Consider the following 25,593-nt stretch of genomic DNA (forward strand, 5'->3'; position numbering starts at 1 on the left):
GACCTCGTCTCCTACAACGCCACAAAACTGCCCGTTTAGACTTTGCCAGGGAGCATCAAACATGGGACATTGAAAGGTGGAAAAAAGTTTTATTCTCTGATGAGAAAAAATTTCACCTTGACGGTCCAGATGGCTTCCAACGTTACTGGCATGACAAGGAGATCCCAACTGAGATGTTTTCTACCCGGCACAGTGGAGGGGGGTCCATCATGATCTGGGGTGCTTTTTCATTCAGTGGAACACTGGAGCTTCAGGTGGTGCAGGGTCGTCAAACGGCGGCTGGTTAGGTGCAGATGTTGCAGCGGGCATCTCTCATGACTGAGGACCCTTGTCTGTGTGGTAACAGCTGGGTTTTTCAACAGGACAATGCTGCAGTTCACAATGCTCGCTTGACCAAGGACTTCTTCAGGGAGAATAACATCACTCTTTTGGACCATCCCGCATGTTCCCCTGATAGAGAGCATTTAGGGATGGATGGCAAGGGAAGTTTATAAAAATGGCCATCAGTTCCAGACAGTTGATGCCCTTCGTGAAGCCATCTTCACCACTTGGAGCAATGTTCCCACCAGCCTCCTGGAAACACTCGCATCAAGCATGTCCAAACGAATTTTTGAAGTGATTAACAAGAACGGTGGAGCTACTCATTACTGAGTCCTACTGAGAACATTTTTTGTTCTGGTTTGGAGAGTTTTTTGTAATTTTTTGAGCGATGGTCATAATCTTTTGATTAGCTAATAAACAGCTTATTTCAGTTTACTTGTTGTTTTCAATAAATTACTTTTTCAAAGTGCTTTTTGTCTCACTCCCCCTTCTTGCTTTTGCCTATTGTAGCTCTACTTAAAACCTCATTAAGGTCCAAATGTACAAAAGGTAAATTCTAGCTATTTTTCAACTGGTCTTAAGATTTTGATCAGGTCTCTACATATATATATATATATATATATATATATATATATATATATATATATTGATGTGTGTGTGCGTGCGTGTATTGCAGAGAGCTGGGGGAGCGGGAGCTGCTTCTTGGTCCCTGTTGTAATTTCCTGGAAGGCTGGCAGCAGTGGGGTCGGCCCTGGGCTGCAGCCGAGCTGAACAGCCCTCACCTCGCTGACCCGAGCTCCAGCTAAGCTTTTCCCACAGTGGGACACTGGGCCAGCACTGAGCACTCTGTCTTTTGTTTCACACATCAGGGGGACTGGGAGGTTTTTTACCTCAACACACTAGTATTTCTTTTCTTAAGCCCACATGCATATGCATTGATATATTCTCTAACTCTGCATTATAGGGTTTGAAGACAGAAGACCACCAGTAAAGCAGGACTATCCCCTAGATGTAGCATGGAAATGATCAGTGTTAGTCCCTTGTCAGGATCCTGTGAGATGAGTTGTGTAATAACCAAGGCGTTGTCCAGTTGTATTTGTTCACTGAACACATTCTATATTTTCTAACTTATATCAACTTATGTCTGGGAAATGGGAAAGGTGCCAGTGTGAAATCCACCAGAAGGATCATTCAGGTACAGAAGGGCATTGCATTTAGAAAAGAAAACAAAATTGTAGAATGATGACTTGATTTTCACTTACTTACAATATATTGCATGATAGAGAAATCAGAGTAATCCGGTGATAGCTGTCAGCACATCCAATGGTATATCAAAGATCATCCAAGACTTTTGAATTGACTTTTGAATTGACTTTTGAAGCCAGTACCCAAAGCCAGTTGCCATGACAGCACACCATGCTCCCCAGAGTATAAATCCTCTCTATTGCAGACAATAAGCACAAAATGCCAAAAATGGCAAATGATATATCTGTGCTATAACTAATGCTCTCAGAGATATAAATCTGCAACTTTTATGTATAATTTCTGTGGTATGAGTGGAACAAGGTGATAGCAAATCTCTATTCCAAACCTTAGAAATAAGGTTACCTTGAAATTAGAAATACAAAGCTTGCCTTTGGGATAGAACAACAGAACAGGTAATAAAATTATATGTGACTATCATGAGTTCTTGGAAATTTAGGTAATTTACTTTAAAAAATCTTTAGGGAAACACTGTAACAGTGGTTTATTTTTATTTACAGAATTTCCAACTGCTTTAGCTCATTTTTCACAATCGAGTTTCAAAGTAATACTGACTCCTCAAAACTACTTTACCAAATATATCCAAAGTTGTTTAAATCAATCCAACTGGACTTTAAGAAGGTTCCTTGAAGACGTTTCACCTCTCATCCAAGAGGCTTCTTCAGTTCTGGTGGTGGTTGATGTTGCCTCGGCTTATAACCCCTGTGAGGTGTGGTCAGTGTTATTCACATTCCGACGACCATTGCCAAGGCCCTCCTTGCTCCTCAACGATGGTCGTTGGGAGCCAGGGAGTGACACAAAGGGGGTCGTTGAAATGCGAGTTTCACCGAGCCCTCGTATGCTAATGGTGGTCGTTAGCATGAGCCACCTCACCTGAGTCATTCTGCCGAGTAGTTCTTTTGGGGAGTTTTGAAAGGACCTGATTGTAAAATGGCGAAAGATGATGTCGCAGACCACCAGTTACCCACCAGTACCCAAGGACAGGAAAAAGAACACAAACACCTGAAAGGGGCACTGAAAACTTGTGGATATCCTGACTGGACCTTTGTGAAGGCTCACACAAGATCCAGAAAGGAGAGTTGAGTGATGAGTTATTTGATGCCAAAAAGGTTGCCGTCATGGGATATACAATTTTTCTGTTTCAAAGCCACTAAATTGTCATGGTCTGTGCCATGACTCCCCTTTTTCCTGCATTTTAGTGGTTTATTTTTCCTCAACAGGAAAAGGAAGGAACTAGTGGACAGGGCAAGTAGGCATTTACAGACATACGATAGGAAACACAGTGTTTGAGGTGCAGCCCTGCCCTGAATATCAGCTATAAAAGATTGACCTCCACGTGAATACCATGTCACTCCTTGTTATGTCTGCTCTTATTTTGGTAGTGTTTTACCTTGTGTGCATCTAGTTTTACTTCCCTTTGCATGTGTTTCCTCCTTTGTGATTATCTGTTTCACTCTCATTAGTTTACCTGTGTTGTTATAGTATCACTTCTCAGTGTATTCACAGTCCAGTCATTTTATATCAGTTGTTCGATTGTTTTTGTGATTCCCTGTGTCTCTGCATTGTTATAATTTTAGCATTCCTTTTTTTGGGTCTTGTTAAAACATTCTCATTTAGATTATTCGGGGGTTTTTTCCCTCCCAAAATCCCTAAGCTGCCTTTATTTATCATGTGTTGCCCAGCATGCCTTTGTTGTCTCATCCAGTAAGTGTTATTAAAATTCCCGTTTTAGTGTGCCATGTGTCTACATATGGGCTTGAACTGAAAACTGAGATTATGACACAAAGGAGATGTTCTCACGAATCTGGGAAATTAAAGCTGTGACAGGAAGTTTGGGACCTTGATATCACATTTCCATCCCCAGCTACATACACTCTGTAAATGTCCTTCTATGACATGACTTCACACCTAAATGATGCATGTGTGGGTATTGGAAAAGAGCCATTATTAATCAACATTTTGGCTTAAGGATGGCACTAGAGGAAGCTGAGGGTACTCCCTCTGCTGAACATGAAAATGAGTAACTCCATACAAAAAGAAAACTGGGTGGGCTAACACAGATGTCAGGAGGAACAATCAGAACAACTAGGGCTGTCTTATTTACTTTCTTGTTTAGTGAGACACCCAAGCCTAAAGACTACGCTTAGACAGCAAAAGTCTTTATTGTTTTGTTTTTTTCCAAAATGGAGAGAACATGATTAAATTTCAAAAATTTAAATAAATAAAATTATTTAACATACAGATTTCACTTCAATTTCCAGGAAGAAAAATCTATTCTAATAAAACTGATTATTTTTGTTGTTGTTTTATTTTAAACTGTTTGATACTAAGCCCCATCGACTCACTTTAACAATGTGTTGCTGCACATGCTTTAACTACATCCCTACACTCTCTTACACATACACACACCCATCTAGAAGGTGCCCATCAAACATCAAATTCCACACACCACATTTAGCCAACTCTTGACACCTCAGTTCACTCATAGGGTTAGAAATTTCATGGCTGCAAATTAGCTAATAACTCATGGGCCGTAATGAAGCAGAGGGCTGTCATGTAAAATTTATGCCATATTTTCAATTGTGTGTGTGTGGTTGGGGGAGTGGATATTCATTTAACTCCAGGAGAGAAAGGGAGGGTGCAAGCAGAAGAAATAAAAGGAGCAGAATTGAAAAACTGCTCTTGTCTGTATGCATATTCTTTTGTGAAAATCCAGCTAATCATCAGGGACATTTTCGTATAAATAAAGGCACGTTTGGTTCTTCTCTCTCCTGGAGTCTAACATAGTAGCTGACCAAACCTATAATGAATCACCCCCACATTTCTGAAGAATTTTGAAGCTCCAGTTTGTTTACAGCACCATCACCATTTTGCCAAGCAACTGATATGACTGATCCTAGGTGGAGCTGAAGTGTGTCATCTAAACCTCACCTAAAACAAGCCAGAAACCAAAAACAAAGACATCATAAAATACACATCAAATTTATTACAACTAAGGTCTTGTTTTTACACTGTGGTTCATCTTTTTTTTTTTTTTTTTTAAATCAGCAATGGCTGCAATTTAGATACCATTGCATATTTCCTGGGTAGGATGTAAGACTCGCTGGCATTGTTTGTTCACCGCTTTTCTATGTGATCCTTAGTTGTGCATTTCTTTGCACTGATAGCACCTTTTATTGATTCTGACTTCAGCAAAGCTTATGTCTGGTCAAGCTGTAATTTTCCATTAAATTCTACCAAATTATTACTCATGATTGTTATATTACTGTACTTACCTACCTGCTGGCACCTAACCACAATGCTAACTGGCGCCATCTCGCTGCTACATAAGTTTCCCCTGTTGGCTACAAACCACCCCATCCTCAAATCCCCAGCTCCTTGACTGTTACTGGCTGTTCTTTCCCGTACAGCTCAACACCTGCCTTGTGCTAGTGTGCTATTGACTGAGGAAGGCCCAAAAGAGTTTTCCTCAGTCACTCTGCTACTTGGTACACCTCTGACCTCCACCAGATGAAAACCTGTCGCCGTCAATTAGAAAGGCTCCGCAATCAAAAATGTCTCATAGTTTATTCACAACTCTACAAGGATGACCTGCAGCATTACAAAGATGCTCTCCCCTATGCCCAATCCACCTACTACTCTCAACTAATACATTTCAGCTCTGGAAACCCCAAAGTATTAATTTTCTGAAAATAGCAAACTCTTCAGTCTCTGGAACACAGCTCCCAATCCTTCATAGTCAACAAATGAACCTTTTTCCTATCATTTTCCAAACAGAAGAACACTCCATCTACAACAATTTGGCCTCTATTACAGCTGCTCCCCTTCCACTTACCTGTGTGCCCTTAACTTGCTAGCCTCTATCTCAGTTCTCTCCATTCTCCCTCACAGACCAGATTTCAAAATTAGGATGCATCACTCAAATAAGGAGTAACTTCTCAGATATTCTTCTCTTCAATCCCACATCAAGATTTGAAAATGTTGATGCATCACACACTACAAAGACAGTCAGGGAGCAGCGCACCACCTTATGTGATCTAATGGGAAACAGATGGAAACAAAATGGATACTGTGGTGCAACAGCATGCTGTAACCCTAACAATTCTGGAAAAAAAAAGTAGAGCGTTAAACAAGTTTGGATGAGAAAATGGTTGGGATGTTCAATCTGCATGGGGTCAGCATAAGATTTTAATGATCAGTTTTAATATATATAGCTTATGTTAACCTTGAAGTAGAATGGTTTCTATGATAAGTTCATCTTTAAAAATCAAACATGTTTGATAATATTGGGGCAGCCTTGATGAGTGTGCAAGCAACACGTAAGATGTCAGATGGGATCTGCTAACCCCTCACATTACCAAATAATCAAGATCAAATATTGGGTTTGGTATTTCTCCTTTTATTGTTAAGAGGGGTGAAACGGGGGTAAATCTGCCCAAAACTCCTGTATAGTGAGCCTAGCCTCAGAAGAATAGGTCACTACAAATCAATACAATGTTGTCCTAGTTGATCACCTTAATCCTATGATGAAGTGCTTCTATCCTGATAGGCTCCAGAATTGCAATGCCCGATCCATAGGGCACAACGGGGTCACTGAATGGTGAGGTGAGTATGAAAATTATTTGAATCATGATATGGCGTTTGCAGTCATCAGATCGCAATGAAGTTGAACATCTATGAAAGTGTTACAGGGGGAAGCCGGAGAACCCAAGCGCAGACTCATAGAAACTGGCAGACAAGTGAATAACTGAAAGAGATTTATTTAACCATATAACTAAACCAATACATAAATAGAGAACTGAACTGGGGGAAAGAACCAAACCAAAACTACTAAACTCTACAAGCAAACTCTATGAATACAAAAACAGAAGTCTACAAAACTGAACTGAATTAACAAAACTAAGCTAAAGAGGGGTACTCACAATATGGAGAAACTGACAACCAAGGGGTAAACAGGCTGGGGAAAATCCATGAACAGACAAACAGGAACACAACAGATTCCAAGAGGGGGAGGAATCCAGGAGGGGGAAAGCAGCAGAGTCCATGGGGCTGAAGCAGTCCGGAGGTGGCAGGCTTGGTGGGGAACAGTATCTATGATCCGATGGGGACTGAGAGAATGAGCAGAGTTTAAATAGTGAACAGGTGATATTGTGGGCAGTTGAGCTGATTAGCGCAATGTGAGTCACCTGTAGTAATCAGCCGAGTGTAGACAGGTGAGCAGGGAGAGCAAGACACAGGGACGAGAGAGACAAGAGGGAAAGAGATGACAGACAGAGGGAGCCAAAGGGACAGGTCAAAATAGATGCAGAAAAACAAGGAGGAAGAAAGAAAGAGGGAGAAAGAGGGACAAGGAACAGGGGCAGGAGCAGAATCATAACAGAAAGACTTTTATGCTATTCTATACATCTGTGCTGATGCACACCAAAACTGCAGATTTAATCTGTATGAGATTCTCATACAGACAAAACACAGTATATGTTTTAGAGCTGTACACACACACACACACACATACACACACACACACACACACACAATGTATAAATGTGCTCATTTCAATCAGGTGACATTTGTTAGCAACTAACATGAGGGAGGAGCAAAACGCACTGCTGGATAACCTTTCAGCTGTGAATTATGGGAATTTACCTTCATGCCTCAGTGCATTTGCTGCCGGCCTGCCTTTCGTGTCTAAATCAAAGGCTGGGATCTGCAACATCGGCACTTTCCCCTTCCTACAAGGGCATGCACTGCACAAACGCCTGATGACGAGTGACATTTACTGTGCACTGAGTCGCAGACTGCCACTGCAAACTCCGTGAACAAGTAAACACACATGCTGGTACCGACGACATTGCCTGGGAGGCAAAACCAAATCAATGTGAAACCACAGCACTGGTGTCCCTTTCTACCTCAGCTGTGCACGATCCTGTGTGTGAGAGCTCTCCGAGTTTAGTTATACAGAACACGTGTGGCTGCAAAGACATTCAGACAGCAGCAGAACCCAGACTAGATCTACAAGTGAAGAATTTTATCTTTACCGTGTGATTTTTTTTAACAATAGTTGTTTTCAATTTTAGTCTAAGCACAAGGTTGAGAGATAAAGTTGGATTAACATGAATAAAACACAAATGACTTTTCCATCATCAAGATAAAATTTACTAAATTATCAAATAAACTTTGATGCTTAGTGTTAACCAAGTACTGTTAACATTGTAAATCAAGTGAGTAAATATCGTAGATCATATACCTACTGAAGATCCACATTAGCTCTGTGATTGTGGAAAGCATTTTGAGGACATTTATCTTAAAGAACAACTGCTTCAAAGAGCAGTCTTATTTGTGTATGACTTAAACAGACGTGTTAATTAAAGAGCATTAGTCTGCAGGTGTATCTTTGAGCTCTGACAGAACCAGGCTGGCCATTTCCCCTAGCTTTCAGTCTTATGGGGAATGTCGTCTTAATTGCCACAAAAAGTTATGCAAACTCTCAATGGTCTCCTATGTGTTTCATTTTTGAAAATATACCAAGAGATCAGTTCATTTGAAAACATTGCACTGATGGGTATAAGTGACCCATGGTGCTCCTTTTTGACATTAAACTGATTGCTAAAAGTAATCTATGACAGATGATATCAGAAAAAAAATGTGAATCCAATGTGTGAGGCAGCTAAGACTTAAAGACCAGAAAAAGCTGATAGCAACAAAAGATGCTCCAAAAGCGAGTAAAGCCATAAAAGAAAATTGTCCTTGGAGGGGATGGGGCGTGGGTGCAGAAAGAGTTCCACAAATGCAGGCTGAAATATAGAGAAGGAAACTGAAAATAGGTGAGATTATTTCTTTCCTTGCATGTCTGTCACACTGCCTTGGGAAAGCAAGGTGACCGGTGAGCCTGACTTCGCAGAGCTCCACGTCTCTGTCTCCCCACTTCACCAAGACATGGCTCTCTTCATTATTTGAACAGCTCAACAGGTAATTTTCCAGCTAAAATCCTGATTTCTGCTGATGTCTGCTTCTCTTCAGCATGTATTCTAATTACCAGTGACTCGCTTTGATCTGGGACCCCTTTGCAACTTCCCTTCCAATCACTTTTCATCCGACCACCTAATTTCTTTTTGGCACAGTAGCTTTTCTTGTAATGGTGAATATGCAGGTTCAGTTACGTGGCTGAGATAAAGGCAGAGAGGTGTTGTTAATAGAACCAAACAGTGGTGCAGAAGATATGAGGCGACAGCGTTTTCCCAGTCGCCCTGAGTTGGATATGGTGTTGTGACAAAAATGTCTGGGATGGAGTGAGAGGTGGAAAGTGTGGATTGGAGTTTCATCTCATTAAAAGTTGGAACTAAAAGCTTCTGTTGATGCTAAGCACACATGTAATTTTCATCTCCCTCCAAAATCAATCACAAGACTGAACACGCACGTGCCAGACAAATAATGAGGAATCATTTACTTTTGTTTTTTTTTAGGTCTTCTCTGTCAGTTTAAGGAAAAGCAAAAGTGACAAATCCTTTCCCCAGAATACAGTGGTATGTGAAAGTTTGGGCACCCCTGATAATTTTCAAGATTTTCCTTTATAAATCACTGGTTGTTTGGATCAGCAATTTCAGTTAAATATATCATATAGCAGACGAACACAGTGATATTTGAGAAGTGAAATGAAGTTTATAGGATTTACAGAAAGTGTGCAATAATTATTTAAACAAAAGTAGGCAGGTGCATAAATTTGGGCACCCCAACAGAAAAATTACATCAATATTTAGTAGATCCTCCTTTTGCAGAAATAACAGCCTCTAAATGCTTCCTATAGCTTCCAATGAGGGTCTGGATTCTGGTTGAAGGTATTTTTGACCATTGTTCTTTACAAAACATCTCCAGTTCAGTCAGGTTTGATGGTTTCCGAGCATGGACAGCCCGCTTTAAATCACACCACAGATTTTCAATAATATTCAGGTCTAGGGACTGAGATGGCCATTCCACAATGTTGTACTTGTTGCTCTGCATGAATGCCTTAGTAGAATTTGAGCAGTGTTTAGGGTCGTTATCTTGTTGAAGTGTCCAGCCCCGGCGCAACTTCAACTTTGTCACTGATTCTTGAACATCGTTCGCAAGAATCTGCTGATACTGACTGGAATCCATGCGACCTTCAACTTTAACAAGATTGCCAGTACCTGCACTGGCCACACAGCCCCACAGCATGATGGAACCACCACCAAATTTTACTGTGGGTAGCAAGTGTTTGTCTTGGAATGCTGTGTTCTTCATCCGCCATGCATGACGCCCCTTGTTATGTCCAAATAGCTCAATTTTAGTGTCATCAGTCCACAGCACCTTATTCCAAAATGAAGCTGGCTTGTCCAAATGTGCTTTAGCATACCTGAAGCGACTCTGTTTGTGGCATGTGCGCAGAAAAGGCTTCTTCCGCATTACTCTCCCATACAGTATCCGCTTGTGCAAAGTGCACTGAATAGTTGAATGATGCACAGTGACACCATCTGCAGCAAGATCATGTTGTAGGTCTTTGGAGCTGGTCTGTGGGTTGAGTTTGACTGTTCTCACCATCCTTCCCCTCTGCTTATCTGAGATTTTTCTTGGCCTGCCACTCCGGGCCTTAACTAGAACTGTGCCTGTGGTCTTCCATTTCCTCACTATGTTCCTCACAGTGGAAACTGACAGCTGAAATCTCTGAGCTAGCTTTTTATATCCTTCCCCTAAACCATGATGTTGAACAATCTTTGCTTTCAGGTCATTTGACAGTTGTTTTGAGGCTCCCATGTTGCCACTCTTCAGAGAAGATGCAAAGAGGAGAACAACTTGCAATTGGCCACCTTAAATCCCCTTTCTCATGATTGGTTTCACCTGTGTATGTAGGTCAAGGGTCAATGAGCTTACCAAACACATTTTGTGTTCCAATAATTAGTGCTAAAGGTATTCAAATCAATAAAACAACAAGGGTGCCCAAATTTATGCACCTGCCTACTTTTGTTTAAATAATTATTGCACACTTTCTGTAAATCCTATAAACTTCATTTCACTTCTCAAATATCACTGTGTTCGTCTGCTATATGATATATTTAACTGAAATTGCTGATCTGAACAACCAGCGATTTATGAAGGAAAATCTTGAAAATTATCAGGGGTGCCCAAACTTTTACATACCACTGTATATTTGCTCTTAGTGTCATTGTGCTCTGAAAATCCAGTTGTGACTCTTTTGTTTTTCATCCCCAGGCCAGTCCAGGATAACAGCCTGATCAAAAGCTTAACCTAAGTCAGAGTATGAGCACATTACGCTCCGTGCGTTACATGGAGGACAAAACGAGGTTAGACCTTGTCTGTGACTCTGTGAAGACTTTGAGGATGAATTCCTATGCATACTTATCTCGCTCTTATGTCATTAGCACCCTGCTTGCTCTATTCACTCTTCAGCCTACAAGCTGGACTGTCATCGTGTCTGCACAGTGTCCACTGTCTGCAAGTCCAGGCACAATGTCAGGGTGAGGTGTGGGAGCTTTTTGTCAGAGGGAAGTGAACAGTTTAGCTTATCTCTTGGGGACAGCACCGTTACGGAGCGCCACATGCCGCAAACCTGCGACCTCCAACCCCTCCTCCACCCCACCTCTGTCTAGCTGTGCACCCATTAAGGCAGAGTTAATTAAACCACAACTCATTGCCTCAGCAGGAGGGGGTGGGAGGAAGGGATAGGGTGTGTGTGTGTTAGGGGGGGGTTTACAATTATACATTGGCATTTACCTACCATTTTTAATGTATAGTGCTCAACTGGCAGTCACTTCTCAATGCACATGCCTCACTCTTAGCCTCATCCCGCTTCAGTTCAGTGCTCATAGACGGCACATTGGAAGTCAGTGAAGCTTGCTGCTAACTGTGCATCTTGTGAAGAATCTGCATGTCTGATGGCAAGTGATGAGTGACGACGAGAGGAGCCGTTTTACTTTCCAGCAACAATATGTGAAAGGATTCACTCTGTCCATCTGCCTGTTGGCCTACAAGGTCATAAAGTGTGCGGGGGCGGGGATGAGGGGGCTTCAAACACTGTTACTATGCCATGCCAAGCCGACTAGTGTGGCTCTATTGCCCCCCTCACCAGTCGTCAGATATGCAAGCCTGCGTGTACCTGCTGCGATTCCATTACCCCAGCTGCCTGTTCCAGCACTCGAATGTTTCTGTAGCATATTAAACAGATTAATAGAACAATGCTCCAGGGAGAGAGCAGCCTGTCAATCTAAGCTAAAAACACAAAAGCAGAAAATTAAAAAGGCCCATGGCTGAACTCCAGTACTGATATAAAAAAAAAGAAAAAAGTGTTGGAATCCTGTGTGGTGAAGAGAGAGAGGGGAGGGAAAAACACCACAGATGGTAAATATTTCTTCTCCTATCCTGCTTACAGAACACACACACACACACACACACAGAGAGAGAGAGAGATAGAGAGAGATAGAGAGAGATAGGCCGCAGTGTAGCTGAAATGACAATGGAGAAAATTAGCTCTGAAATTATCAAAGAATGTAGAGGCAAACACTGAGCGCTTTGTTCCTTTTGTGTGATTATCTGTACATTGGGGATCAGCTATAAGAACTCCAATCTAGAAAGCACGCTCCTGCTCTCTGAGGACGTTGCGTTCCATGCCAGATGGACTTTCTTTTGTTTATCATCAAATTCCCACTGTTGACTGGATGTAAAAATCTAAAGTGAATCCAGAGCATTCCCGCACTACAGCTATCGCCTCCTCTCCCATCTATGGAGAAATATCTGAGGCGTGCATCTATAGGGCCACATCAGGAGGTATAGAAAAGGAAGTATCCTCCACTGACATCCGCTCTCATCCTGAGCGACTCTGGAGGAAAATTCAATCTGGTCTTCTGCTTGCAAAGATATTGGGAGATTGAGTGAGGTCTGCAGACGGTGGTGAGGGGCTGCATCACAACAGGAGGCCCAGCAGGAATGCATGTAAAGGGTTCACTACAGTACATGCTGCAAAATGTCTCCGTATCAGAACAAAACAGGACTCATAACCCTGCAGGTATTTTGAGCTCTAGTAACTACAACTAACATAACAGTCCCATCTGAAATCAAAAACCTGCCTCAAAAACTATTTGTGTGTGTGTCTATATATATATATATATATATATATATATATATATATATATATATATATATATATATATATATATATATATATATATATATATATATATATATATATATATACATGTATCGTCACATAACTTCTCCATTCCTTGGCGGAGTAATAAACAAATCAACACTGAGAGGAAAGTCGCCCTGCACATGTTGACTATGTTTGGATCAACATACAGCTGTAAGCCAGCTTCTCAACTATGAATATAATCCAAACTAAGTATGGTTCCAGACTCACCAATGAGCTCCAGATGTGTTTGAGAACGACCCTGACACCATTCAGACCACGATTCAGAATACTGGCAGCTCAGTTCTCCCATTAAGCAGCAGGGATATAACGGGAGTGATATAAGACAGAAAAAAATGTAAAAGTGTTCAAATGTTAATTTTTTTAAAATTTAGGTATTGTTAAAGATGTATATAAGTTGTTTCAGGTTGCTCAGTCATTATTTTTCACTTTATTTTCAGATGTACAGGTATACCAAACGTTATTTATTAATAAATGTTGTCAAAATGTTTCTGAACCATACTGAATTTATTTGATTTGACAGTCAGTTACTGATCACATGCAGACACTAATAAAACTACTAGGTTACATCAACATATATCACACTAATTCAAGTTAGACATTAAGATTTTCTGGATCTTTGCTTTAATACATTTTCTCTGACTGGACCACTTTGAATTTTAGTTGAATACCCCTGCGCTAAACAGCCTGTTGGCCCTCTTTTTGAATACAAAAAAACCCCAAAGACGGATGAGTCCACCAACTTACAGTAATAGGCACACTCTGCAGGAAAGAGTTTTTTTCACCGAAGCACAGGTGTTTAATAAACATGTTAAGTGCATATATATTCCCTTCTTTGTTGAATATATTTCCTCATGCAAAATGAATGCGATTAATATAAATTTAAAATGAATTTAATCGCAATTAATCGAAATTACTCCACAGCAACCCTGTGATTAATCTGATTAGAAATTTTAATTGTTTGACAGCACTAATATATATATATATATATATATATATATATATATATATATATATATATATATATATATATATATATATATATATATATATATATATATTAGTGCTGTCAAACAATTACAATTTTTAATCAGATTAATATATATATATATATATATATATATATATATTATGCGCTTTTGAGTTATCGCTTGATAAGTTGGAATTTATGCCTGAAAAAACACATCCAAATACAATCAGTAATAGTGGCACAATTGTAAGGTCAAAATGAACAACCATGGGCTCTGTGGACCACAGACACTTGGACTTAAAATCCAGAAATTCACCAGAACAGATTGACATTTTGAAAACTTCTGCAAACAGTGAAGTTCTCACTCCCAGTATTCTAAATTAGAGAGTAAATAACAGCCTCATAGCACTGAGTCAGTCACAATGGTGTTTTTGAACATATTCCCAAAATATCAACTGCAAGTCATGAAATGTGATGCAACAGGAATGAAGCTCAGCATCGCTAAATCCTTTTTAGCCCATCAGTTGCTCAAAGTGGTTCATCAATGTGATGAGGTGTATTAATTCAAGCAACAAAATCTAACAACACACACACACATTAGTTGTACATTTATACACACGTGTGTGTGTGTGTGTGTGTGTATACACATATTGTGCAGAAACCGGGTTTAAAACATTTTGTTCCAACTTTACTCCTTTAATATTTAACTTGTTTGGCCCTCAGGTGCATACTGGGAGCACACCGGTTAGTGGCCTAATGTGCCACATCTCTGAAAACTGCTCCTACTATTCAAACCTGTGAAGACCAGCCTGCGCCATTTATCATTTCAAGAAAAGGGGCCTTCTAATCTTTATCTCCCCTACAATGAGAGAATAAAGAGTTAACACTATCAGTCAGCCAAACTCAGGTCGCTCTTCCTATCTCCACCCTGCACTGGAACACTGCAAATCATCTTTAATAGTCGTCATCTTGATGGTTCATTACGTTAAACTATCTCTGCTAGCATCCTCTAATCCAATGGCTCTCCTATGGCCTGAGGGGCTATGAGCCCAGCGAAGGAGGAGGCTGTGTGTGTGTGTGTGTGTGTGTGTGTGTGCGTGTGCGTGTGTGTGTGTGTGTGTGTGTGTGTGTGTGTGTGTGTGTGTGTGTGTGTGTGTGTGTGTGTGTGTGTGTGTGTGTGTATGTGCGTGTGTGTGTATTGGATGAGGAGGGGGACTTGTGCTCATTGTATTATTAGCAGGTTAATTGCCCCGGTGCAAAAGAGCAGCCGGACGGCAATAGGATGCAATTTTAGTTTAATTGTTAGCTGTCCTGTACTGTAAGCCCCCAAGTTCTGCAGCAGCAGCCCCCACGGGTGCTCACCCACACACCACCAGAGGCTGGCAGCTGTGTCATACTGTATATGATGTGAGGAACATCATCATGGGAGGTGTCAAAAAGAGGAGCTGGCACACAGCGCCACCTAATGGAGGCAAAGGAGGAGAGCATGTCTGTTCTGCAGGATGGGTGGATGCACTCTGGGCAGGATACATTTCAGTGATTTTAAGATAAGGGGATCATGAGGTGGGCGGACACTGAAAATGTTTGATTAAAAATAGAGAAAAGGGAGGTGAACTTCACTGAATTAGGTAAAAGCACCTTCACATGCTGCACCTTCTGCCTGGAACATCCTGTAACTGGATTGAAAATTGAAAAATTTGGTTCCACTTCTCCAATTGAAAGTATGTTCTGTAATGTGCCTGTTTTTAGGGGTATTTTAGAACCTAATGTGTTGGTCCCATTAAGTCACTGATTTAGGTATAACATATGCCATTGTGTCTTTTTCTTGAGATGGCTAGTTATGTATTTGTTCTATGTTGTTTGTCTGTATTTTCAGCTGTTGGAGCTGATCTTAGCCAGGACACATAAAAAAATGATTTTCATCTGCATGAAGTCTTATAAATCTGCTACACATGTCCTTCAACTATAAGTTCTACATTCAAAACTGTAAAGCTGCATTACCAGTTCTTTTGTGTCTCTTTTACTACCATCATAGTATAGTGATTGTATCAACAGCTTTACTCTAGATAGACATACTTCAATAAATAACCCTATGTGTTTACATGTAAGTTCTTTTTTATCGTATTGTTTTCAGGTCTTGATACTGTTTCCAGCGTTTCCAAGCACACTGCAAACCAAACAAGTTCTACAAATGGTCCAACATGGACTCAGCGCCACTCTTGAAATGTGTGGGAGCGTGACATGAAGAGACTCAGATGACCATATCAACATTTTTTAAAGATAGATCAAAAGATTTTACAGTCAACACACCTCAACCCAATTGAACAGCTATGGTAAATTTTGGACCACCGTGTTAGACAGTGCTGTACACCACCATCATCAAAACACCAAATGAGAGAATATCTTTTGGTAGAATGTTGTTTATTCCTAGAGAAACTTGCCACCAAGCCTAAAGCTGTTCTAGCCCACACCTTAAACACTTCTCATCTAGTTTTTTCCCTTCTTTTTGTCACTCATCTGTAAATAGATTTAGAAAATTTAAAACATTTTTTTAAAAAATGTGAAGGGGAAAAGTCCAATATTTTATTCAACTCAAGTTACAGTAAATGTATTTCTTTATAATTATTTTCATTTTAAGGTGAAAGCATAGCTTATACATTTACTACTATATGATTAATGCTCCTGTATACATACCCATACTAAAAGAATATTGTATTCTCTTGGTTTTGAATTAATGAGTTTAAAAAATATATTGTACCCAGTGAACCACCAGTAAGCTTTTACTTTTATGTCTTTTGTTTAGCAGAATTCATCCAGGGGTCCATAGTGTACTAGGCACAGGAGAGATGCACACGTGGGTTTATTATACAGTGACTCTACTATCTGCACACAGTAAAGGCAGTAACACTGTAGTAGTTAGCCTGTAGTACTGCGTTAGTGGACATGATTCCTCTTAAAAACAAAAGCATGAGATGCATTATCCCTAAACAACTATCTCTGCTACACATGTGATGCATACTGACCATCTCTGCAGTTTTACACGAGCACAATTCATCTGCTTTTGTAACTACATTGAACAGCACACCATCTAATACTGGGAGGAAGAAAAATTCAGCAAAACTTCACAGTTTTTGTAAGTATGGAAACACATTATACATAAAGACCACACTTTACTCCGATTTAACCATGGTCAGTGATTTGCACAATCACAGAGAGTCTCCAGGTAATTATATAAAATAGGTAAACTCACATGGTACAGTCAGTCGGTTTAGACCATTATTTTACACTCACCATGTTTTGCAGCAGCCCCGCCCAGTACAAGACATGTTTAGGATTCAGATCTCTAACATCCTGGGGAATGTAAGCTGAAGGGAAAGGGAGGAAGGTTTTGACTGTCAATTTCAGCAAGATTTCCAAAGTCTTCAGAAATGTTGTTTCACGATTTTTTTTGAGACCAAAAAGCAATTCTTCTAGGAAAAAGCCTCTTTCTTATTTGAATAATATAATGCCACCTGTTCAAACTGCAGTTGAAATTCAGTTTTACAACAATACTGAGAAGACACTGAGCTAGTTATTTGACTTGTTTGCACTGTTTCCAGAGCTTTTGGTCACACTGCATAACTGAGCATGGTACAACAATTAGGATTACTTGTTTAAATGACCTAGTTGACCTGTGAGGCAAAATTCATTGCAAAATGTCTACCAAGGGCATAGTGAGTAAATTCATCTAAAGCTATAGATGTATGACATGGGATTTCACAATTCTGTATACTTCCCACTAGCAGCATATACACTATCGTTCAAAAGTTTGGGGTCACTTCGAAATGTCCTTATTTTTGAAAGAAAAGCATTTTATTGCAATGAAGATGACATTTAATTAATCGGAAATACAGTCTAGACATTGTGAATGTGGTAAATGACTGGTCTAGATGGAAATAGCTGATTTATGGAATATCTATATAGGGGTACAGAGGAACATTTCCAGCAACCATCACTCCTACGTTCTAATGCTGCTAATTGATGTTGAGAAAACCCTTGTGCAATTATGTTCATGAATAAAAGTGAGTTTTCATGGAAAACATGAAATTGTCTGGGTGACCCCAAACTTTTGTACGGTAGTGTATGTTTGCCGCAAGCAAGAGTAAGTAAACAGACAAGCCTGAAACTACAGCCAAGAGCTGTCGTTGGATTTTGCAGTACTATTCAACCAGAGCTCCTATTGGCAAAGAAGCATTGGTACTTTTCATTTCTTACAAAAAAAATTAATCAGACATATTTTGTTTCTATTGTTACTGACTCAGGAGCAGCCCAGTGTTGTGTGAGCTCACCTTTAGTCATCACACTCAGAAGTAAATCTGATTTTCCAAATACATTGATATTGAAGATTGAACTGTCACCAATGTACAATAACATACAGTGGCATCAAAAATGTCCCCAAGATCTAACTTACATTTGGACTGCTTCTCTCCTATAGATCCCTGAGCTAGCTTCCCAAATTGCTTCATCTAAACTATCATTGTGTTTGTTAGGCCCCATCTCAACTAGACTGCTCATGGATGTTTTCCCTTTAATTAACACTTCCTTATGAAATCGGATCAATGTATCTCAACTGTCTATGTACTGCAGGCTTTTACAGTTGCTGTAATTAAACCACTGCTTACAAAATCCAGGCATTTTGACCACTCCAGACCTATATCTAACCTCCCCATTTTTTTTGTAAATGCCTGAAAAATATGTTCCAAGTCAACTATTTGGACAGAAATGGTTTGTTTAAGACGTTTCAGTCAGGATTTAGAATGCATCATCGTACAGAAATAGCACTGGTGAAAGTGCGCTGATCTTCTAATTGTCTCAGACAGTTGACTCCTCTCTGTATTCATCAAGCAGATATCAGTGGTGTAAAATGCAGTACTGATCAGAATATTTTATAACAAAAACTGGAATATTATTAGGTTGAAAGGAACCACACTATGCTGGTTTAAATCATATTTAAAAAGCCAAAAATAAATAAAAATAAAGGAGTGGGAGGAAGGAAACTGCAGTGATACATTCCACCTATTACAAATGTTAGATAGATTTAGCTAAAATCAGTGCATGCAGTTTTTCCTGTGGAAAGAAAAAACTTAAAAAGTCTAAAGCTTAGTTGTGAAAAAATATATACATCTCCCTTGTGTTTAAACTGGAGCCTACAGATACAACTGGTAGACTCTAATAAAGACATAAAACTGATATTTATAGAAATGTTTTCTCATTTGAATAAATTCAGAAAAGCTTTTAAAGAAGTACAACATTACAATTATCACACATTCAGCTTAAAAAATAATCTGGACTCCAGATTAGGTGCCAATAATAAGATCTTGCCTAGGGAGTGACAGGTTGAACCTGTTTTATTGAGCTGCATGACATCAAGACTCTGCTGTTCTCTTTGCTATTGAAGCATATGGTGTCATTGTGCTAAGATAAGGCCCTCAAAAAAAAAAAAAAACAGCAAACAAAAAAAACTGTTAGTGAATGCCTATCAATCTGGCAGGAGACTTAAGAAGATCTTCAAATTCTTTGAACTAAATTATTCCACTAAATAAAAAAAAATCACCTGCAACTGGTATAGATTTCAAATGAAGATACAGTTTGTCAAGTACTGGTAGACCTGGAAAATACAGCATATGAGCAAGCTGTTTGACAATAGTTTAAAAATGTCATATGTCATCACAGGATCTTCAGGTAATTCTGCAGCTGTTGTCAAAGTCTGCAATCACAAATGGGCTGTATACATACTGATATACTGAACTTAAAGGCTTTCAACAAAATGTGAAGCCAACTGTCTCAAAGTTTGAGCAGAGGTGGACCTTTCAGCCAGATAATGATTCCAAACACACTGTTCTTTCATTACAATAATTAATGCAAAACTACATTTCCAGAGATTATCCTCACCGTGTGTTACTACAGTGATGAAATGAATCCATGTCATAACAATTTTAAATTTTAAGTCATTTACCTCAGTAAAAACAGGATTCTCTAGTTCAGGAAAAGGGTTAAAAACAAATCTACATGTCCTTTTTAATTTCTGAGGACCAATATGCTTCTGATAAGGAATCTGACAAATAGGATCTATTAATATTTTTAAGATCACAAAATAGCACTGACATGGGAATTAGGTGTTGAGGATTAGATGATTGAATAAAATATTAATGAGGCAGGTTATTTTATATTCATTTTGGATGTGTTCCATTAATTGAGCAATAAAAAAATATAACTTTTGATAAATTTGTTATTTAATCAGTATTATCACGTTAATTAACTAATAGAAAAAGCAATTATGAGATTAGTTTTTAAAATAAATAGCATATAGTTGTAGCTGTAGAGTTTGGTATACTCAGAGACATAGTTCTCTCTTGGCAGTGCTGGTTATAGTAACTATACTATACTATACGAACTAGTGAAATGTTAGTTCATGTGTTTAATATGAATGTTTTGATAGTCAGTCAGTCAGTGGTGGAGTGGTTTGAGTGAGTGCTCGGTCAATGACAATACTGTCATACTGCAGGCAGCGCAGTCTACAGTGACATAGTGCCAATTTCTAGAACGTTTTGTTTTGTGGTTTTTTTTCCAAGCTAAATTAACAAAAATGTACTGGTAGCAGCTTCTAGCATGTGAATATTTGCTCTTTTGTACTTTAGCAAACACAATATTCTCAGCCTTCTGAATGCTGGTCAGAACAAATTTTAAAATGTTAACAAAGTTAATCACAGCCTTTGTCACATTTCTAATATTTTAATGTTAGAAATGTGATAATTTGATTAATCAAATTATGTAGGCATAAACAGCAGCGTAAATCTGTGGTATTTTTGGGGACCCCATTGATCTGGGGTCTTTGAGCAGCTGCCTACTTTGCCTGGATTCAGATTCAGAAAACTTTATGGTTTTCTGAATGATGGTAATCTACCCCTGATGGACTGTGATTTGCAGCCCTAAAGCTGCCACAGCCAAACACACATGACTGAAATAGAACCTCTGCTGTGCACGGAGACGTTCCACCACTATCACTGGGACTCTACTCTTTCCTTGACCCTCTGTCCTTTTCCTACAGCAGCATCGCCTGCTCTACGCACTTGTCTAAATCTGACACATTTAGTTGCTCCCCTCTCTGATTCACACACCTGATGCCCCCCAACCCTCATCCTCCCACTCCTTTATTTTTCAGTCCCATCTCTCTTTCACATTCCTCTCCCTGGGGCTTGCCGGTCTTGCGGATCATCTCCCAGACTCCCGGTGCCTGGGCTGGGCCCTGTCTGTTTTCATTCCCCTCCTGGAGGACAAGTAATTTGGGGGAGAGAGAGGGAGAGCAGATGACCACTGGCTCCTGACCTTTTCTCCCTCAATTTAACTCCTCGCAGCCATGCCCACCGAATGTGGCAATCAGACTAGGCAGAAGTGACACTCTCATCTGAGCGTGGCCGGGTTCCCGCACGCAATCATGGTGTCACTTTCCATCTATATGTGGGGGCTGTGGACAAGTGCAGGAATAGGGAATGGTGGAGGTGAGGAAGGATGGTACCAGGGACCAAGCTAGATCCCTGTTAGCATATTCCAGCATACTCTGCTTCATTCAGGCTAGGAACATAGCTAAATGCATAGGAGTTCTTTTTTGATTTTTTTTTTTTGAGATCACACTACCACCAGTTATAGTTCTTTCTTTTCCAACTGTGTGTTTTGATGTGTGTTCTTTAGAATTATGAGCCTGTTAGCTCCAGTGCTACATGGGATTTTATCTTCTTTTCCTTCTCAAACTGAAGATTTCTTACCTTCAGTCTCCAACGTGACGTTAAAGCATCCATCACCATCTTTTCCTCACGGCGGGTGAACCAATTACATAAGCCAAGAAAGAGAAAATCACTAGATATTATTTTTCACGGACTCGCTCAATATGAGGCAGCTTCGTGACTGTTAGCGTTGAGTGAATGGGCTAGTGTAAGCCACTGTGTAATACAATGAAGCGGAGAAAGCAGAGGAATGTGTTGGAACATGAGTTGCCATGTAATGGATTGACTAAGAAGGAGGTTGAGAGTGGAGAAACATGGGAAGAAGGGCTTGGTTTGGTAAGTTAGCAGAACAGCTGCAATGTAGTGCATGGCCAGCCACAACAGGGCTGGAACACAAAGGATGGCAGGGTGGAGACAAAGTGGGAGAGGGCGGTGGATCAGAGTTTGTTGATAGCATGGAAATGTTACAGAGACGTGGTGTTGGCTTTCCATTTCCTCTTTCAAAACCAATTTATCAGCCAGAGAAATAAAATGAGGTAAACATAGCTTGAATAACACTTTAAAAAAAAAAAAAAAAGCTTAAAGAGAAAATAATGGAACAGTGATACAACTATATTCAAATGTACGATTCATCGTGACTCCTGTATACCTCAAATCTTTATCAAGGACTTAGGATAGTATCTGTTTAATTTATTTATTTCATTTAACTAAACACTTTAAAGCACTTTAAACCCTTTAAATCAACAATCACTTTTTACTTATAAAGACTAAAGGTTTGAAAGTGTTCTATTCATTGGACTCGTACGGTGAAAACATTGTGCAGCACATAGACAAGTAACAATTAAAGAGACTACAGTTTTGCTGGGAACACACTCTTATTACAAAGTAAAGCTTTAGTGTTGGTGCTACTGCATTTGTGGGTGTAGTATTAAAATGATTAACACTATTTAAATCATGAGACTGTAATTTCGTGGTTTCTCGACAGGTTTTGGAAAAGACTATTTTGATTAAACAACACTTGTGCAAACACTATCCACAAAGCTCTGGTTATTTTCTTGTTTACAAAAGCGATGAGTCCCGCCACAACAATAGCTTTTTAAAAAGCATGATAATTTCACAATATTACAGCCTGTTTTATGAAAATAATATGTCTGTAGACCAATGTAGCTATTATAGTTTTAATGTAATACTGGGCTGCTGCAAATGATAATGTACCTGAGGCTACTGTTGATGAGGAAATACCCTTTGTGCTATTTGTGAATCAGCCATTTAAAAACAGTACCAGATCATGAAAATGATGAAAGTTGTGAAAGATTCATCTACTTAGTCATCCCCAGAAAAGCTCAGAGTAAGAAAAGAATCTCACAGAGGCTCTGAACGTCTTTAAAAGTCTGAAGCAGTTCTGATTCTAGACAAACTCCAGAATTCACTTCAACTCCTCAAGCACATCTTGAGAAATATAAAATAAGTTCATTTTGCACTCAATATTTATTTAGTATTTGTACTTAGTTGAAGCCCATGTAGACTCTTAAGCAAACCTCATCATATGCTTCACCTAAAGGGAAAAAAAGAGTTAAATATTCTGTAAAGAGTGTAAGGAAACATTTGGCATTTCATAAAGTCATAAAACTACTAACATGCAAAGTGCACACAAATGCAGTATTAATACACCTTACTATAATATAAATAACATTTACCTATTAAGAGATCTTAAGAGCAAAGAAGATGAACATAGCTTTAAAAGAACATATACACAGTACTCTAGATTACTAATGACATAGTTATTGTGCTTTTACAAGATGTTGAAAATTTCTCAATTTATAGATTCTCTGTCCTGGGTGTCTTGATGTAATGCCCACTATGACATTGTCATAGTGACTGTCAAACTCATGGTTGATACTCACAAATATTGAGACATTGCTTACCTAAGGGTTACAAAGAGTATCACTTTTGAAACGCTCATCTCAGCTGAGGATGCTGTAACTTGCTGAATCCCACAAATCCAGAGAACAATCCAAAAGTCTGAACAAATTTCAGAGAGCTTCTTTACCTGTATGAACTTCAGCAATTCAAAAGTGGTCAAGCTGGTTGATGGATTATCGGGTACGTTTCTTCATTCCATCTAAATCAGGCTGTCCTTCAAAACTTAGGTGAGTTCAAAAGTCCTTGCTTACTTAGCTCTTTGAAGGTTGGTCAGAAAATCAAACTGGCTTTCCACAGCTACAGATCCTCCCTAAAATCCTCTATATTTTACTCTCTTTGTAGACCTCAGCCTCTTTGTTTGTAATTACTACCTTCATATCCATTTCTTTACACCTTTGGCTGAGATGTGTGCAGCCACAAAGATTTTCATCAGGCTAACTGCTGCATCCAGTTACATTGTTTTTACTGCATGACTTTGCTCACATTTTATATTTCACTCAGGATTTCATACCAGATGACTGCACAGAGTGAAAATCTGCAAGAGCCTGCCTCATCTGCCAGGACCTGAGCCTCAGTTTTTTACAACTGAGTCTTTGGTTCTGTTCCTCACCTCAAGAAGGCTCTTTACAGTTGATGCCTCAAATCTGAGTTTTGGTTGACTTTTCTCCCATGTTGATTCTGACCACATTTTCAGAGTATTAGCCACATGTTTCTTTAAAGATTGCCAATCTACAGTCATGGAAAAAATGATTAAACCACACTTGTTTTCTTCAATTTCTTGTTCATTTTAATGCCTGGTACAACTAAAGGTACATTTGTTTGGACAAATATAATGATAACAACAAAAATAGCTGATAAGAGTTTAATTTCAGAGCTGATATCTAGACATTTTCCATGGTTTTCTTGATAATAACCAAAATCACTTAAGTTCTTACATCAATAGCTATGACATTGTACTGCCCAAAACTGTGCTTTTAGGCATCCCATGTCTTCTTTTCTGTCTGTTTTAGTCACATGATACACACAAGAGTTAGTGCTTGACTGCATAACCATTGTTTCTGATGGCTGCAGCCATGCGTCTTGGCATGCTCTCCACCAGCTTCTGACATTTTTCTGCTGTCACAGCAACCCATTGCTGTTGCACAAATTCAAACAAATTTGCTTTGTTTTTGGGCTTGTGGTTCTCCATTTTACATTTGATGATTTTCCACAGGTTTTCAGTTGGATTTAGATCTGGTGATTGAGCAGGCCAAGACATGTTTCCAATGTTGTGGTTCTCCATCCAGGCTTTAACTGACCTTACCGTATGGCAAGGGGCATTGTCTTGTTGGAAAATCCAGTCATTAGAGGCAGGAAAGAGTTTTCCAGCTGATGGAAGAGGACAGTTTTCAAGAGCTGCCCTGTGCATGACTTGGTTCATTCCCCTTTACACAATTGCAGTTGCCTTGTCCTACCCATACTGAAACAACCCCAGATCATCACTGATCCATCCCCCTGTTTTACTGTAGGGGCAAGACAGTCTGGTTTGTAGGCTTCTCCATGCTTATTCCTAACCAGTAAGTTGGCTGGAGTGGGCATCAACTGAAAATTGGATTCATCCCTGAAGAGAACCTTAGCCATCAATCATCAACAGTCCAATCCTTGTGATCCCAGCAAAGAGTAAGCAGGCTTTCCTCCGCCTTTCATTGATGAAGGGTTTCTTCTGTGCCCTGTGTGACTTCAGACCAGCTTCAAGAATTCGGTTTCCAACTGTCCTTGCCGAACAAGTCCCATTTCTCCACAGTGCCCACTCATTTTTAAGGTCCCTGGAGGTCTGATGACGATTCCTGACACAGGAACGGATGAGCGCACGATTATCTGGTGGGTAGAAAAACATTTCCTGCTGCGTCCAGCTAGCAATTTGGTAGTACCATGTTGGGCTTGTTTTTTTCTTGATGGAATGGACGGCTGTCTTGGAGATCTTCAGTTTTTTGGCTACCTGTCTCTCACTCATGTCAATTTCCAGCAGTGCCAAGATGGCTGCCTCTGTGGCATCACATAATTCTTTAGTTTTAGGCGTTATGTAAGAGCTGACAACTTGTGAAGTGTGCTACAGCTTGAACATCAGCAGGAAACCACTCTAGGCCTTTGCATGGGCAGTGCTGCTTATGACATGGAATGGCCTCTTTTATACACTGGGA

The sequence above is a fragment of the Amphiprion ocellaris genome, chromosome 7 (genome assembly GCF_022539595.1).
Source record: "Amphiprion ocellaris isolate individual 3 ecotype Okinawa chromosome 7, ASM2253959v1, whole genome shotgun sequence".
Lineage (NCBI taxonomy): Eukaryota > Metazoa > Chordata > Actinopteri > Pomacentridae > Amphiprion > Amphiprion ocellaris.